The following is a 17,634-nucleotide window of genomic DNA, read 5'->3' on the forward strand; positions in this document are numbered from 1 at the left end:
TGAAATCAGCATACAATATATGATGCTATTTTTTCCATAGTCAGGATCCATGGACTCAGCTATCAAGGGGTGGAATGGCAGTGGCACTACTCACCATTACCTGTAGTAACCCACTAGCAAAATTTTTGCTATCTGTTCCTGTAACTTTATGTTTTGCTGGCCTAGAGGTCTTAATTCCAGAGGGGGGAATGCTTCTACCAGGAGACACAATGTTTCCATTAAACTGGAAGTTAAGACACGTCCACTGTGAAGTCCTCATGCCTCTGACTCAACAGGCAAAACAGGGAGTTCTTGTGCTGGCTGGAGTGATTGGTCCTGATTATCAAGGAGAACTTGGACTACTTTTCTACAATGGAGGTAAGGAAGAGTATGTCTGGAATAAAGGAGATCCCTTAGATTGTCTCTTAGTATTACCATGCCCTGTAAATATGGTGAACTACAGCAACCCCATCCAAGTAGGACTGATGGCCTAGACCCTTCAGGAATGAATGATCACCCTGCCAGGTAATGAGCCATGACCAGCTGAGATGCCTGGCGAAGGCGAAGAGAATACAGGATGTCTGGTAGAAGAAGGTAGCTATAAATATCAGCTACAACCACATGACCGGTTACAAAAATGAGGACTGTAATTGTTATGAGTATTTCCTCCGTATTTCTTATGAATACGTTTGTGTATGTGTATAATATCTTTTTTCTTTCCTATATTATTCCCTTATCATGTAAGGTAAGATATATTGACTTGATATCAGTACTTAAATATTGTTGATTTTACGTCATAGTATTTAAGTTATTGGATGTCGGGAGAAGAGTAAACATCACTCAAGGACTTTACCTCTTTTTCTGGGAAAGGTATTAGTGCGTTTTCGGTTGTATGTAGGATAGTTGTATCATGTTAGATGGAATTATGACCTTGTTATTGTTTTTATCTGGAGATTAAGTATGGTTTAAGGAGATGCATATAGTTGCCAAGTTGACAGCTGGTGGGCTTGTGATAGTTAATTTTATGTGTCAACTTGACTGGGATAAGGGATGCCAGGTAGCAGGTAAAACAGTGTTTCTGGTGTGTCAGTGAGGGTGCCTCCGGAAGAGATTAACATTTGAATTAGTAGACTGAGTAAAGATTGCCCTCCTCCATGTAGGTGGGCATCATCTAATCTGTTGAGAGCCTGAATAGAACAAAAAGGCAGAGGAAGGGTAGTTTCACTCTCTCTGCTTGAGCTGAGACATCCATCTTCTGCCCTCTGACATCAGCGCTCCTGGTTCTTGGGCTTTTGGACTCAGACCAGGACTTACACCATCAGCCCCCTCACTCTCAGGTCTTTAGACTCAGAGTGAATTATACCATTGACTTTCTTGGGTCTCCAACTTGCCGATGGCAGATCTTGTCAGTCTTTATAATCATTTGAGCCAGTTCCTCATAATAAATCTTTTTTTACATATCTGTTATATCCTATTGGTTCTGTTTCTCTGGAGAACCCTGACTAATAGAGTGTGTGTGTCTATGTGTCTATAGAGCTAGTATTTGATATAGAAAAGAATCCACTGAGAAGCATAGAAATAAAATGTAAACAAAGAATAAAGAGTAATTAGAGAATAAAAACTTATTACCCAGTCAGATTTCATAGAATCGGAAATCTAATAAAAAGGCATTTGAATCAAAAGAACCTGAGTACAACCTAAGCATTGAAAATAAGGGAAAAATGTCCTCCCCCCCTTTTGTTTTTCATTCCCTCTATACACTTTCCTGATGATTTCACTCACTTCCAGAGCTTCAGCCCAGATGTCAGTGTATAAACGTGGACTAGAAGAGAAACTTTTAGCAAAAGTTTACCAGATAACATTCTATGAAAGACCTGAGCTCTGCACAGGCAGCTGCCTCTAGACATCTTACGTGGATACTCTGGTTCCTCAGACTCAGTGCACCCCAACCTGTACCCATCACTTCCCCTTGCAAACCTGTGCCTCAGTGCCATCACCATCCAGCCAGTCTCCCACAATAAGCCCCAGATTCACCCTTTTCCCCTCCTTTCCATTTACTCCTCATATTTGATTGTCCATTGACTCTTGTTGCTTCTACCTCAGAACTGTCTTTTGAATGCAAGCCTCTGTCCTCTGCCTCCCTTCCCCCTGCCTTAGTTTAGACTCTTATCAACAGATTCCAACAGGTCTGTGCTTCTCCATTCCTTCTGAATTTCTCTCCATCTGCCATTACTGCTGCCAGAACAGTTCCCCAGTTTGCAGACCACTGGTGATGCTCAAACTCCTCATCATGTCACAAAGGCCCCTCACAGCCAGGTCCCAACACACCTCTCCTGTGACAACCACTCGCTCTTCCCAAAGCCCAGCTCTTGGGAATTCTTAACCATTCCCCCAATATGCCAGGCTCCTTTTCACTCCTTTGTATCTGCAACTCCCCCTGCTTGGAATTCCTCTATTCCTTCTTCCTGCATTCTCCTTGAAGCCACCTCCAAACAGGTGACAATCTTGGTTACTGGTTAAGACTAGGGGCTATGGAGACAGATAGTCTGGGTTGGAATCCTCCACCAACTTGCAGTGTGATCTCAGGCAAGTCACTTAACTTCCCTTGTCTTAGGTTCCATGTCCATAACATGGGAAGATCAATAATGATACCTATATCTTAAGACTGTTATGAGAGTTAAATGATAAAATATATGTAGCAGGACTCCACATCCCTTCTTAGAACAGTAAATGTATAATAAATGTTAGATACTATGACCAAAATTTCTCAAGGCAGAGTTAGTTCTTCCCACTTCTTGGATCTCTAAAGATGAGGGCTCTGGTATCTGGAAAGTTTGCTCAGAAGGACAAGTGATGTCCTGAGTTCCGAGGAAATTACTAGGGGAGTTTTCATAGTTAGAGCAAGGAAAATCATTCTTTATTTCTTCAGAGTCCTAGGCACTGGGGATACAAAGTGACCAGTTTGTTGAATAAGCCTGTTGGAACTAAAGTGCAAAATTATATTTTTCTTCCCTCCGTTTTTAAAACTTTCTCAGCCACTGGATAAGAACCCATCAAGTCCTATAGATATTCTCTTCACTCTTGAGTAATTGACATTCTCTAACCTAAGTCACAAACTCTGTCTCAATTCAGTCGAATTTCCAGTCTAAGACATGATTAAAGCTTTAAACTTGATTTAATGCTATTTCGTTTCTTTGCTCCAGCTCTGCCTGCTTTAGGCTAAAAGCCTACAGTGGGAAAGTGAGTGTGGTGTTGGATAATGATACACAAAACACAGACCTGTTTTTCAAGCTCACTGTCTTTTGTGGGGACAGACGAATGGTAGATTGGATTACAGTGTGACATATGCTGTAATAGAGGTATGCTTATGGGCGTAGCAAAGCAGAAGAAGGGTGCTGAAATCAAGCTGTGACATGAGGAAGGCTTCCTATAAGAGATGAAACATGACCAAAGCTCAGTTTCGCAAGACTGGCAACAGTTTCCGATAGAGGAAGTAGCAGGTGCAAGGCAGGAAAAGGATCATGAACCTAAGGATCACTTGCCAAAGGGATTGCGTTTGCCATAGATCCCAAGGGAGTTACTTTTGCCAGCTGTGCTACTAAAATGTATATGACCACACAATGTAGGCGTGGAATGTGGTTTAGATATGGATTAGATTAGATATGGAAAATATTGTGGGTTGATATTTTGGGTTCTCTGATTTACTAGCTGCCTGATCTTGGGAAAGTTGTTGAACCTCTTTGAGCCCTAGTTTCTTCACCCAAAATGGAGAGATTGTTACTCACCTCAAAGTGTATAAATTTAAATGAGGAACTACATATGCAGAGTTCTTTGTACTATCCTATTGGTTCTGTTTCTCTGGAGAACCTTGACTAATCCAGTGTATGTTTCTGTGTGTATATGTCTGTGTGTCTATGGAGTTAGTACTTACTTAGTTTGGGCTTAATAATTGTTAGGTCATTTACTGAAACTATCTCCACTCCCTGCTTTTAATTTATATTGAGGACAGATTGGAGGAGCAGAAATTATATGGCAAACTCAAGAATAACATTTCTAGATATTGAGACAGCATGGACCTGAATTAGCAAATTGGTAGTGGGATGGGAGAAAAACCACATATAGTTGGAAACAGTGCCCTAAAAGAAATAGACTAGCTATGTCTGTTGTCATTGTTAATTTTCAATTACATTTTTATTTGCCCACTCGCTGATTATGCTTGTTTGTCTGGCTTCAGGATCCATCATCTTTATCGTATTTGAATGTAGCCTTGTACACAATTTGAGATCCTCAAAGAGAAGTTATTTCTATCAAAAAATGATTTGTACATTAAAATAAGCTGCCACCTGGGAGATTATAACCTAGAGGCATCATTACTTTATTAGCTGAGCCCAAAATTGTTGGAGTAAGATTACCTCAGATGAAGAGGTGGCATATGATTCTTAATTGCTTTTGATTTCTAACACAGCTTATTTTGGTTTAACTAAAATACATGTCCATTTATTTGAAGTACTCTGCCTAGAAAGGTGGGGCTATGAAGTCAATGCAAATAGAGGAGAATCATCAAAAGAAATATGGTGGAAATGGCACCAGAGGAATCAGAAAACCTGGGTTTGTTTCTGGCTCTGTCACTGACTAGTTGGGTAACTGGAAAAGTTGCTTGTAGGATAAATAAATATGATAAGATGAATACGGGGCCTGAATGGTGAAGTAACTGATAATGTATTTCCTTTTGTATCCCCCCTCTTATCTCTTTCTTTACTTCATTATCTTTTACCAGTTCAAACCACTAAGGCTCAACTGTTACCAGAGGTTCACCTGGGTATGAAAGAATTTTGTAAGAGTGAGGGTGATATGCCAACATGAGTGTGTCGATATGATTATATTACTGGTTCTTTCTTTTTGTGACCTTCTTTCTGTTGTTAATGCCAAACCAGAATTTCTTTTAGTGACTTTGATCTAGAAACTATTATTATTCTTAGTGAAAAGTCTTTCACATAATTCATATCATTTAAAAAATCATGAATATTTACCCATATTATTCATATTTACTAATAACAATTCCAATGCTTTTGATGACAGAGTAGCTTAAAGCAGGTCAATATTTCAGGCTAATTATTTGTGTGTTACCTGTTGCTGAATTTCTTCAGCAAATAGTCTTGGTTTGTGACTTAAATGACAGTAGAGAGTCAATCACTAATGTGAATTGAATGTGAAAATCAGGACTTGTTTGTTTCCTGGTTGATTGCTTTAATTCTGATTTGATTTCTTCACACCAAAGGAAGTGAACATGTAGTAATCCAGGTGGAAATTTAATATCCTGTCTATGCAGTACAAAATTGGAGTGGGAAACTGAAGCTTTTTGCAAAACATTCTATATCAATATCATGCCAAAAATGTTTTTTATTGAATGTCTAGAAATATGGTCCTGTTGTAAGATTTAGTACACAAAGAGTTGTCCCAACCCAAATCTGTGCTTTCAGAAAACATATTTTCATGCTATGAGCTTAAGAGAAAGAAGAGGGAGGCTTTCTAGCTAACAGTAGTAGCTGAGGTACTGTGGCATTTTAAACAAACTTGAATGGCCCAGTTGCTCAATAAATCCTCTTCGTTTACTTTCACCAAATGCACAGGAGGTTGGGATATGACACTGAGTTAATTATGGGTGCAGGACTTTCCAGAATAACACTGGGTTGAAGACAGGTTGACATTTTCAGTAATGCCATGGGTCAGAAAGGTAAGCTAAGTTGGGCTCACGTAAATCTGGAAAGCAGCTTTATGTTTTACCCAGTAGAAGGAAAGAAACAATCCTTAGAGTCCATTGCAACACTGCCTTGGAAGGGTCCTAAAGGCCATCTCGTTTAAACTGCAACACTTGTGATCAGGTTGGTTGGATCTAGAACGTCACAGAGTGCTTGACCTTCAGGGCCTGGGCTGGTCACAGAGCTGAAGAACCATTTTGACTCAACCAGTCCCAGAGTGCCAGATGAATCTGCTCAGTGGCCAATTCCCTATCTTCAAGGTGCACATGTGAATACTCACCTGTGTGCATGCCCCCAAGTGAACACATACACACGCACACACACCATGGTGTGCAAAGGAAAGGCTTGAGAATAAGACCAAGAAAGCTTGTGTTTTTAATCCCTTTTCTGTTACTTAATAGCTATGTGGTCTAGAGCAAATCACCTCAGCAAATCACGCTGGATAACTGCCTTTTGCCTCTCTGGATGTCCTATCTACCCTTCTCTAACCTGCTCTCTGTCCCAGGGGGCTGACTTTTAGGGACTATATCAGAAGGCTTCCTAGTCTTCTGGTTTCCTGTTGGGTTTGGTAAATGTTGAGCCCCAGCAGGAGGCTGGAGGGAGAGAGAACAGTGAGCTTGGATGTTTTTCTGTGACCTCACCTTGGGCTGACTTTGTCCCTCAACCAAAGGTCATAACTGCCCTTGGGCATATTATCCTTGTGTGACCCTCCCTGCTGTCCCCCTTTATCCCTCACCCACATAGTCCCTACCTACCTTACAAGCTGAGGATTTTCCCTTGATAAATAGTCCCTTTACTAAACTCTCTTTGAATTATGTTAATTTGGTTGTACCAACTGTTTCCTGCTAGCACCCTGACATGTTTTTTTTTTTTTTTTTTTTTTCCGGTACGCGGGCCTCTCACTGTTGTGGCCTCTCCCATTGCGGAGCACAGGCTCCGGACGCGCAGGCTCAGCGGCCATGGCTCACGGGCCCAGCCCCTCCGTGGCATGTGGGATCTTCCCGGACCGGGGCACGAACCCGTGTCCCCTGCATCGTCAGGCGGACTCTCAACCACTGTGCCACCAGGGAAGCCCCCTGACATGTATATTCAATGGACTATTATGAGAAGATCTCTTAGTTTATGTCACTGTTCATCAAAGAAGGGGCCATGGTGGGTCAGTGATGACTGCCGTGAGCTCAGCTAGAGGGAGGTAAGCATAGATGTCAGAATTAGCTCTTTCACAAGTCTCCTCTGGTTCTAAATGTTCTATGACTCAATGTGTAAGAAACTGAAGGAAGCCTATTACATTTTGGACTTTTATATTTCTATGGGGAATCTGGACTGGGATGATTAGACAAATGTAGTTTAAAGGAAGTTACAAGCAAGGTGTGCCTATGAAAACCAGAGATGATTCCATACACACAGAGTCTTCCTATAAATAGTGCCTTTCAACTATTGTTCATTATTTTCAGTATTGGATTATTTTTCACCAAGTATTGCTTTTTTGTTAAGTGTTAATTCTAGGTCAGTGTTTTCTTATATGTTAGCAATATACAGATTATAAAAAATATACAGTAGTTAGACAAGCCTCATTTGGCAATATGGCAAAAGTATTTACTACCAATTAGTAGTATTAAAAACCATCCCTAGGGCTCTGGGTGTATTCTCTGGATTGCAATTCTTTTTACTTTCCCATCTGCCTCTCAAGTTAAAACAGAAACTGCTTATACTCATGAAATTTGCCTGGTAGTAATACCCTTGGGCTTTCTCGTAAATTTTCCAAGAGTGTATATATGGTCAGAAAAGCCAAATGTGCCTATTTCAGCCCTCACTGTGGTAAGACTCATGAGATGATTTGAGGTCACCTTTCTCCTGGTAAGGATTTTATCCAGTTTCATTTTCAAAAAGGATCAACGACCAAAACTGCTTATGATCCCCAGCGTGAGTAAAAACTTTAAAGGAATTTTTCTGTTAGAAAAAGTTACTAGAGCATTCCTGTCAAGCTGTCTATCTTTGTGGGATTTGATCATTTGAACATTCAGTAGTTGATAGAATTTGACAGCTGCTGCAGCTGTCTTTTTTTTTTTTTTTAAAGATACTCCTTTAAGGGCCTTATATCATGGTTCTCCTCTCAAAACAGTGACCCAGAGCACTTGCCACTTTTGCCCACAGAAGCTAAACCTACTAGTTACTGGGAAAGAATATATTACTTGGCTATAGGATGCTAATAGTAAAGATAATTCTTCTTATCTTTGTTTTCCAAATTCCTTTCACACATGCTTGGTTATGTTATATTTGGGATAATGTAATGAGGTTCTTAGGGAAAGTGCTTTATTTTTAGTTTACACATGAGAAATCTGAGGCAGAGAACTGTTATCAGGCAGCACTAGAACCCTAGATTATTAGTTCATAATAGGCTTTAATTTTCATTTTCATGAGTTATTCATATTTAACATATGCCACATAATTTAACCGTAGGAGAGCATTCCCCATTCATAATTAGGTTCGTAAAAATGGTCTAGTAGTTGAAGATAATACTCTCCACTTTCAAGATACCCAATATTTTTAATGCTATTTTTTCATCTATATATTCCAACTTGAAGCACAGTGTGATTTGGTGCTTTGAGACAAGGCACAGACCATTAAATAGGCTTGGGATTTTGTATCCCTCACTAATCCCCTCCCAGCCCCTTTCTGCTTATTTCTTTACCCTGAAGCAAAGGCTGAGATTCTTCTCCACATGAGCCCTGTATTTGGATTTTAGAGCATATGGGTCATAGCACCACAGTAAAAGGAAAATAAAGATTTATACAGATGACTTTGGCAATTCCAACCCTCTTTGTTCCAAAGAACAAAACTTCCTTTGGCATGTTGTGTCAGAGGACTTGCTTGCACTACCTTCATATCCTTTGCAGGAAATGTATATAATTGAGAAGATCTCATCTGGAAAATCTAGAGTAATTATACTAATGAGCTGGACCTGCTGATCCCAGAGATCCTTTCAGCTTTAACAGCCTGGAATTTCAAGTATTAACAAAGAATTTGATCTCCAAATGATTGAGCTATTGTGTGTGAGGCAGAGAGCAAAGGGGTATGAGGAAGGGAGGGTTTCAATGTCCATGTGACCTAAGAAATGAGGATTGAGAGAGATCAATCCCAGCATGAAGGAGCCATGATGAAAAATATTATAGAAGCAAACTTAGAGAAATCACAGATAGTCATAAAGTTGAAGTTTGACTGGGAATGGAGATAATTACATGGACTTGGAACAGAGGAATTGGGAACCAAAATGTCAGCATGGTGCTGCATTCTGGAATCCAAGCATGTGGGTTCAAATCTCAGCTCTGTCCTCAACTGTACATCTGTCCATATATGATTCAGTACAGAACAGCACACACACCTTAGAGCAGTGATTTCCAACCTTATTTGGATATTAGAGCACTAGACTCATCTGGGAGTTTTGAAAAAATGCAGGTGGCTGGGCCCACTTCTGGAACAGTTCAGCCAGAATCAGGGACTCATTGGGGACTGGGGTGGTGGAGGAGATAGGCTTGAGAGCCTGGTTTGAAAGCCACAGGTTTATAGCCATTATTCTCACATTTTTGTGTGTCAAAATCAACTGGGGTGTTTGTTAAAATAGATTGCTGGGCTCTATGCTCATTGAAAGTGTTCCTGGTGAATTTGAGGTTCTTTCTTTGTCGCGAAAGGATTCGGAGATGCAGTGATAGGTAAGAATCAGATTTATTTAGAAAGAAACACACTCCATAGACAGTGTGGGCCATCTTGGAAGGCAAGAGGCAAGAGGCTTCAAAATATGGTATGGTTAATTTTTATGGGCTGGGTAATTTCATAGGCTAATGAGTGGGAGGATTATTCCAGTTATTTTGGGGAAGGGGTGGGAATTTCCAGAAATTGGGCCACCTCCCACTTTCTGGCCTTTTATGGTTAGCCTCAGAACTGTCATGGCATTGGTGGGTGTGTCACTTAACATGCTAATGTGTCACAATGAGCTTATAATGAGGCTCAAGGTCTAGTGGAAGTCGAATCTTCTGCCATGTTAGACCCAGTTGGTTCTCACTAATTTTTGTTATGTACTATGGCTATGTCGTTCTCTTAGAGGTTGTGCCCTGCCCCCTTTCCTCCTGTTTCAAAAGTGAACATCATCAGGTCAAATAGTTTGTCCACAGATCAGAGTGTTGCAGGAAGGGACATCTCTTCCAGGGCTCGAGAGTGGTCTCTTAGAGTGTTAGAGTGGGTCTAACACTCAGAAATGAATTGTCCAAGGAGACACATGTGCTGACAGAGACTTTATTGGGAAGGGCTGCCTGGGCAGAGAGCAGTAGGGTAAGGGAACCCAGGAGGATTGCTCTGCCATGTGACTCGCAGTCTCAGCTTTATGGTAATGGGGTTAGTTTCCTGGTTGTCTCTAGCCAATCATTCTGACTCAGGGTCCTTCCTGGTGGCACGTGCATCACTTAGCCAAGATGGATTCCAGCGAGAAGGATTCTGGGAGGTTGGTAGGCATATGGACTGGCATCTCTTCTCTCCTTTTGACCTTTCCAAAATTCTTCTGGTTGGTGGTAGCTTGTTAGTTCCAAGTTCCTTACCAGGACCTCCTGTTTTAAGATAACTCATACCTGGCCAGGGTGGTTTCAGTCAGTGGTTCCCCTAACAAGAGTATTCAAATCTATGACTATCCTAAAAATACCTGATACTTGATTTTATTAAATATAAACAATGACACAAGAGGAGCACAAAAAGAAGATGAAGCAGAATAATTCTATGTAAGATGAAAGACAAGTTGAACTCTAGCACATACATGGAATTGAACAGAATTCAATTGTTAGGAATTTTGTGGTTAAGGTCCCACACATTTTCTTTCCCCTCATAAGTCGAATTTGTAGATTGACTCCTCCTGACACCACAGGTCACCTTTTAAATGTTGACTTCAGTTGATTTTCTCAGGTGAGAAATGAATTTTATTAAATATTCTAAGAATATCTCATGTACTAGAAAGAAAAATATGATTGCTATCAGGTGATAAACATTATCATGAAAAGAGACCAGTGTAGATATGAAAAATCTAGTCCTAAAGCATACAGAATACAGTCTGAACAATGTTGTAATGGCAGAATAAATAGAATTCCTGCTTGTTTGCTCTTACTGATGTCTTTTCAGAGGATCTGGAAAGCTTTGTGTGTGGTGTGGTTTTTTTTTTTTGGTTCTCTCATTTAATGAGGTGGAGTATTCTCTACTCTAGAGCCTTGTCACACAAGATGTGGTCCACAGACCTGGAAATGTGTTAGAAAAACAGGATATCAGGTTTTTCCATAGACATATAAAATCAGAATTTACATTTTCACAAAATTCCTAGGTGAGTTATGTGCCTTTTTAAGTTTCAGAAGCTGTGCTACAACATTCCAACATTGTAAATCAGGGGTTGTGGGGAAGCAGATCATGGTCTAACAGAGAGCATGAAGATACATTCTCCTAGATACTGCTCCAGTTAAGATATGCGTTGGGTGCAAACAAATAGGCAGAGAAAAAAAAATGTTAAAGAAGAAAAACCATAGTTCATCGTCCTCCATCTGCCTTGCCTACATAGTATAGAAATTTGGGCCTATATTGGTGAGAAAAGTTTCAGAGGTTGGTGAGATACTTTCATGGCATTAGCTGAGGCCACTGGCTATCTTGGTTCTAGTTGCTTTATCTTTCTAAGGTGAACCAAGTCCTGACAGAAAAACAGGGGAGTGAATACAAATAATAAAAGCAATCCCATTGTAACTGGGTTTTGAAAGTTTATCCTAATGGATACAAACATGCAAGGGTCTAATTTCTTCTCAGCCAGTGCCTTTGACATTATTCTGTTGAATCTGGCTTTCCTAGATCTTAATAACATCTTTGTCAGATCTCATAGCTTCCAAATAAATTTCAGTTATTAAGTCTAGTCCAGTCCAATATAAAACTTCAATCACACCTACCCCCTCTTCCTAGCTCAGGGTTCATCAGTGGCCTGAGGGGGCATGCAGCACGGGGGGGGGCGGGGAAGGAGGCCCTCGCTATTAAAGTCCACTTCCCTCCCCTTTTCCTCTTCTGGTGTGTTGGGCTAGGGAGGAAGGAGATGGCATGAGAGGGAGAAGATAGAAATAGATGTATGGACACATGTGTAAGCTTTTTAGGTGGACTGTGGGAGGGACCCACTTCATAATTACTCTCATGGAAGATCCATCTTCAGCTCAAACTTTTCCCTTGGCCTCCAGATTCCTTCACCATTAGTATATCACATGGCCATAAGCTCCTGCTGCTTCCTGAAGCAACAGATAGCCCTCCTATTTAGGGTGTGAGCTCATAACTCAAGCCTTGCTACTATGTTCCAGTGTTCTCTTGACATATGAGAGACTCATACATCACTCATACATCACACATCATTCACGTACTCAAACATCACCAGACACCACATGGCTTCCGTTCCTTCCTTCACTTTTGCCATCTGTGTTCAACTTTCTTGTCTGTTCAGATTAGCAATAACACTAGGAATGAGATGCTCGTCTCTTTTTCCTGTAGACACCCCCAAATCCTACAAGTGGTCTTTTGGTGGAGCCCTCACTGGACTTTGGTGGGTGAGCACTCGCCTTCCTTCCTCCTTCCATGAGGAAAAGCTTCAGTACCCTGATTAGACCTTAGAATCAGTCATGTGTGCGTCTGTGGATCCTCAACCCCTTCTTCCCTTTCTCCCTCTCTACTTTTCTGTTTCTGTCTCGGGGGAGAGTCCTGAGGGATGTTTTGGAGCAACAGAGAGAATATACTCACCTTTTACAAGAACTTGGAGGGGCTGTCCTGCTCCCCAGTTGCTTGTACGTTTATTTAGGAAGTGTGTTACTAGACAATTCTGTGTCCTCAGCCGTGAGGCCTCACTGCCAATTCCAGAATAGTAGGAAAGGTTCTACTCAGCAGCCCTTTACATTATAATATACAATATCTATTGATGATTTCCTTTGTACTGATTGTATTAAGCATTTTATGTATTCTATTTCACTTAATCCATAGGACAATACCATATGATAGTTCTATTGTTATTCTCATTTAAACAGTTAAACTCTGTAATGGACTTCTGTTATATCTGGTTGCACAAAAATATTTTTAAAAGCCTTCCCATTTTGTAATAATTCCATTGAATTATGTCTTACTATCCTAGTGAGGAAACTAACAAATGAAAACTTTGTTTCTGGAGAAGAATAAGTGATTTAGATTCTACCCACCAGATATACCTGCAAGAGACTTCATACAGAATTGAGTCACGTGTAGTGAAGAGGCATGGTGCTGAGTTTCCATGTTGCAGCATGTCTCTGTACTGAGACAGAGAAAGTGTGTTAATCCGTTTGGGCTGCTGTAACAAAATACCACAGGCTGCGTAGCTTATAAACAACAGAAATTTATTTCTTCCAGTTTTGGAGCCTGGAAGTCCAAGATCAGGGTGCCAGCATGGTCAGGTGAAGGCCCTCTTCTGGGTTGCAGACTTCTCATTGTATCCTCACATGGCAGAGAAAGGGCAAGGGATCTCTCTGTAACCTCTTTTATAAGGACGCTAATCCCATTCATGAGGGCCCTGTGGTCATGACCTAAACGCCTCCCAAAGGCCCCAAATCCTAATACCATCACCTTAGGGATTAGGATTTCAACGTACAAATTTTGTGGGGGGACACACACATTTAGACAATTGCACTGAGGAAGGCTCTATTACTGGCAGTGATGGTAGCAGCCCCCTGACTTAGGCACTTTCTGATGATGGCAGAGGAAGCAGTTTCCTTCTTGGTAGGTTGGCTCTGAGATGTAGCTCTGGGTGTTCTCCCCAGAAGCTCAGCTTGGATTCTGACTCTTCAGCCTTACAAAGATTCCGTGGACTCTCTCTGTCTTTCTCTCTGCTTAAACCAGTAACACAGGGTTTGTTGGCTACAGCAAAGCACCCTGGCCAGGACAACAATATTACCAATATTGCTTCTATTCTTCATATTTCAAGAGGGAAAAACTGTAGACATTAATCTGTTTTATAAAGACAATCCTTAGAAAAATCTGAAAGTCGGGACTATCAATGGTTACAATATTTCTCCACCACTAATAGATATAGCTTTACTCTAACAGTGTTCTATTGAACCTAAGATGCTTATGAGGAAAATGTTTTAGATAACATGAAGACTCACTCTGGGTTCAAAATATCATATTTAAGATTTTGCTTTTGCATTGATTTGCTGCATATGATTCAGCAAATTTGTTTCGCTGAAGCATAGGATCATGAGGTGAAAAATCAGAAGACCTGTTTGAGTTCCGGCACTGCCCTTTATTAGTTATGTGGTCTTAGGCTAGTTTATTAACTGCTTTGAGACTCAGTTTCCTCATTATAAAATTGAAATAATCATCACAGTAGTATTTTCCATCCATTCAAGTTTTCTGGAAGATCAGATAAAAATGTTCTGTGGGCAATGAAAAGCTAAAATAAATAAAATAATAATTATTATAGCTATGGTCTTTTGAATAATCTCTGTGAGTAGAAAATAGTAGAAAATAAATGCCAGATTTATTTATAATTTATTATATATAATGCCAGATCCATTTATAATTTATTATAATTTAATTTTTTATAATCTGGCTTTTCTCTAAAAAGCCAGATTACTAGGAGAAAAAAGCAAAGACATTTTTAGGAAGGCATAGAGAACATATATATTTCTTTGCATGCAAACGTCTTTTTTCTGAAATTACGTAAGGCCTCTGATCAGAATATAGCAATTCAGGATCCCAGGAGAGTCAAATACATTTCATCTACAGTTCTGGAAAGGATGGCCAATTTTTTGAATGCTTTATTACCCATGAAAACTTCTTATTCCCCAAATATTATTTGTTCAATTAAATAGAAGAATAGAAGAATAAATAGAAGAGTAAATAGAAGAACAGTAGAAGTTGCCTAGAGGTTCTTAGGTCTCTGGAAAGTTGCTGGGTAGTTGCTAAGTCAAGTCTGTCTTTTGAAGATGGAACCCTGGGACCCTGGCACTTGTGTTGTCTAGTGAAAAAGGCCAAGGTCATTTCCATGGGGACTGCCCTTCTCCTGCTCTCTTCCCCGCCCCCACCCCCCTTCCTCAAAGGGTAGAGTAGGTTTAATGTGTAAAAGAGCCATGAATTCCTCTTGGGTGTACTGCATGCCCCCCTTCCCATCTGTGCTTCAGGATTACATCATTTTCCCGAGTGTAGAAATCAAAAGGAGTATTTTTCATAATTTGCAAGGGTGGCTATGGTAGGTCAAGTTTGCTATAATAACTTTTCAACTGTGTTCTATCTTCATTTTTACAATCGTTATATGCATAGGATAGCTGGTGATAACTATATTCACTGGCACATGAGACCACTCCCTGTGAGAAAAGCATTTGTAATGGAAGAATAGGCTGCACTTGCCATGCAACTGCTCTCAGCAGAGAGGATCAGATATCAGGAGCACAGGTGGGGAGATGGCAGAAGCCTGAAATCTTCAGTATAATAACTTATTTCACAATACAGTGGTCCCTCCTTTACTGTGGTTTCACTTTCCATGGTTTCAGTTACCCACAGTCAACCATGGTCTAAACTATTAAATGGAAGATTCCAGAAATAAAACATAGATAAGTTATAAAAATTGGGTAGTGTTCTGAGTAGCGTGATGAAATCTGGCACCATCCTGCTCCATCCTACCTTAGTCATTTGGTAGCCTTCTGGGTTATCAGATCGACTGTAGTGGTATCACAGTGCTTGTATTCAAGTAACCCTTATTTTACTTAAAACTGGCCCCAAAGTACAAGAGTAGTGAGGCTGGCAATGCAGATATTCTCTTACTGTGCCTAATTTATGAATTAAACTTTATCATAGCTATTTATTATAGGAAAAGCACATAGTATATATAGGGTTTGGTACTATCTGTTGTTTCAGACATCCACTGGGGGTCTTCGAACATATCCTCCTGAGGATAAGGGAGGACAACTGTAAACTGACTGTGACTGGGTTCCCTGAGACTACTGGAGAAAGGGCGGAAAATTCTATACAACTGATAGGATGCCTAAGCATGATGACCCACACAAATATTGGAGTACAGTCAGAGCTTTGAGGAAGGAAAGCTGGAAATTTGGAGAAAGCTTTGGACTTGGAAATGGGATGCAAAGGGGCAAAGGAGCTTGGTGGAAATGTGCATTCTATTTATTAGAAACCCTTCCCATAACTAATTCTTGAATTGTGCTTTAGAGCATACAAAGAGCTCTTATATACATCAGTTCTCTTTTCATCCTCCCAATCTGTGAAGAAACTATTTTGTTCCCATATTTCTTACAAGGAAACTGAGGCTAAACTTTCTTGTTTAATTTGCTTAAGCTCACACAGCAAGTGAGTGGTGGAGATAGATCATGTGACCTCAGCTGGAGCCCATTCTTTATTACCCCAGCTATCTTGCTGATTACATTGAAGATAATGGTGATGACTTTAATTTTTATTAAATTTTTTTTAAACATTACGGGGATTCTTTCTTCAGGCTAAGAAACTGAGGCTTATAATGTCAGTTTTGAATTCTGCTTTATAGTTCCAAGGTGAAAAGCTTAGATCCTTTACTCTTTTTCAGATTTCTTGACTAAACAATGATGTTATTTGAAGTTTTCTGATATTTGTCAAATTATTTAGGTCAACACATGGAAACAGCTTCAAGTTTAAAATGACTCTTGTAATCCCTTTCCTGTTTCTCTCCCAAGAATGATTTCCTCTTTCACGATTGGTTGGCCTGTATGTTACTGTAAAAATCAGTTTGTGGAAGGCTAGTTATTTAAAAAAAAATGATTTTTTTTTTACTATAATGGAAAAATGCTATTTTCAGAAGCATGAATTTAATTGTCTTAGATTACTAGAGTCCCAAAGAACCAACTGTGATAGATATAGCTACTACTGTCAAGTAAGTGATGCTATAAAGGAAAATAAAATTTTGGTAGAAAGATTAAACAATTACAGAAAGGGAGGAATGGGATTTTGTTGCCTAAAGACAATGATATAAACTGAGAAAGAATCCTAGTTGGCCACCCCCTTGTCAGGAAAGGACATCTGTCTTTGAACATACACATAAGTCATGAAAGTACAACTCCCCCAGGGAGGGGTAAAATTTTAAGCCTTAGCAGGATTTTAAGTCATAATGTACATAAACTCAACAGTCATTTGTAAGAAAAGGTTTTAACAGGGTTAGAATTAAGGGAGAAAAGCAAGACACGTGACTCTGGACACCTAAAGAGACAGAGTGATAGCATTCCTAGGGTGATAACAGGACTTTGGAAGGGGCCTAGTTCCTGATCTTTCTGAAGACAGTCCAGTAATAATCCTGCTCACTTTCTTATCTAACAAAGACAGGCTTAATATCCTGCAAACAAATTAGGAGATAAAAATATATAACCTTTTATATTACTTCGGTTTCTGATACAGACAGTGTGGCCAGACAGGATGTTTAGCCTAGTTGATTAAAAGCACTGAGCTAATAAGACCCCTAAAAATTATCTGTTCACAGTAAGCTTTGTGTCCTGGAAGAACAGTGCCTGCCTATGCTGAACTGTGCAGTAGACAGAGTTCATCTCGAGTGTCTCTTACTCCCACCTGCCTCCTCTGTCCCTGTTCCCAGAACTTTCCCACACTTTACATTTCCCTAGTGCTCACTCACATGCTCTGGCTCACGGAGACTTCACACCTGGGTCTGCTTCTGGCTGTGTCTCTGCTGCAGCCCTTTCCTTTCTGCCTAGCTTCTATTTAAACTTACATGTCCTTGCTCTCCTGACCCCAAGGCCATGTTTTCTGTTAGATGAGAGTATCTGATAACCCATGCTTTCCCAAACCCAACTTTTAGTGTTCCTCCAGATATCAGTAGATACAACTC

The 17,634-nt window shown here is 40.1% G+C and overlaps 1 pseudogene; it reads left to right on the plus strand.

Annotated features, from left to right (window-relative positions):
* The first annotated feature begins 415 nt into the window (after positions 1 to 415).
* The window catches only part of LOC132518316 (small ribosomal subunit protein eS12-like), a 93,311-nt pseudogene continuing 76,092 nt past the window's right edge, over positions 416 to 17,634 (plus strand).

The sequence above is a fragment of the Lagenorhynchus albirostris genome, chromosome 3, assembly GCF_949774975.1.
Source record: "Lagenorhynchus albirostris chromosome 3, mLagAlb1.1, whole genome shotgun sequence".
Taxonomy (NCBI): Eukaryota; Metazoa; Chordata; class Mammalia; order Artiodactyla; family Delphinidae; genus Lagenorhynchus; species Lagenorhynchus albirostris.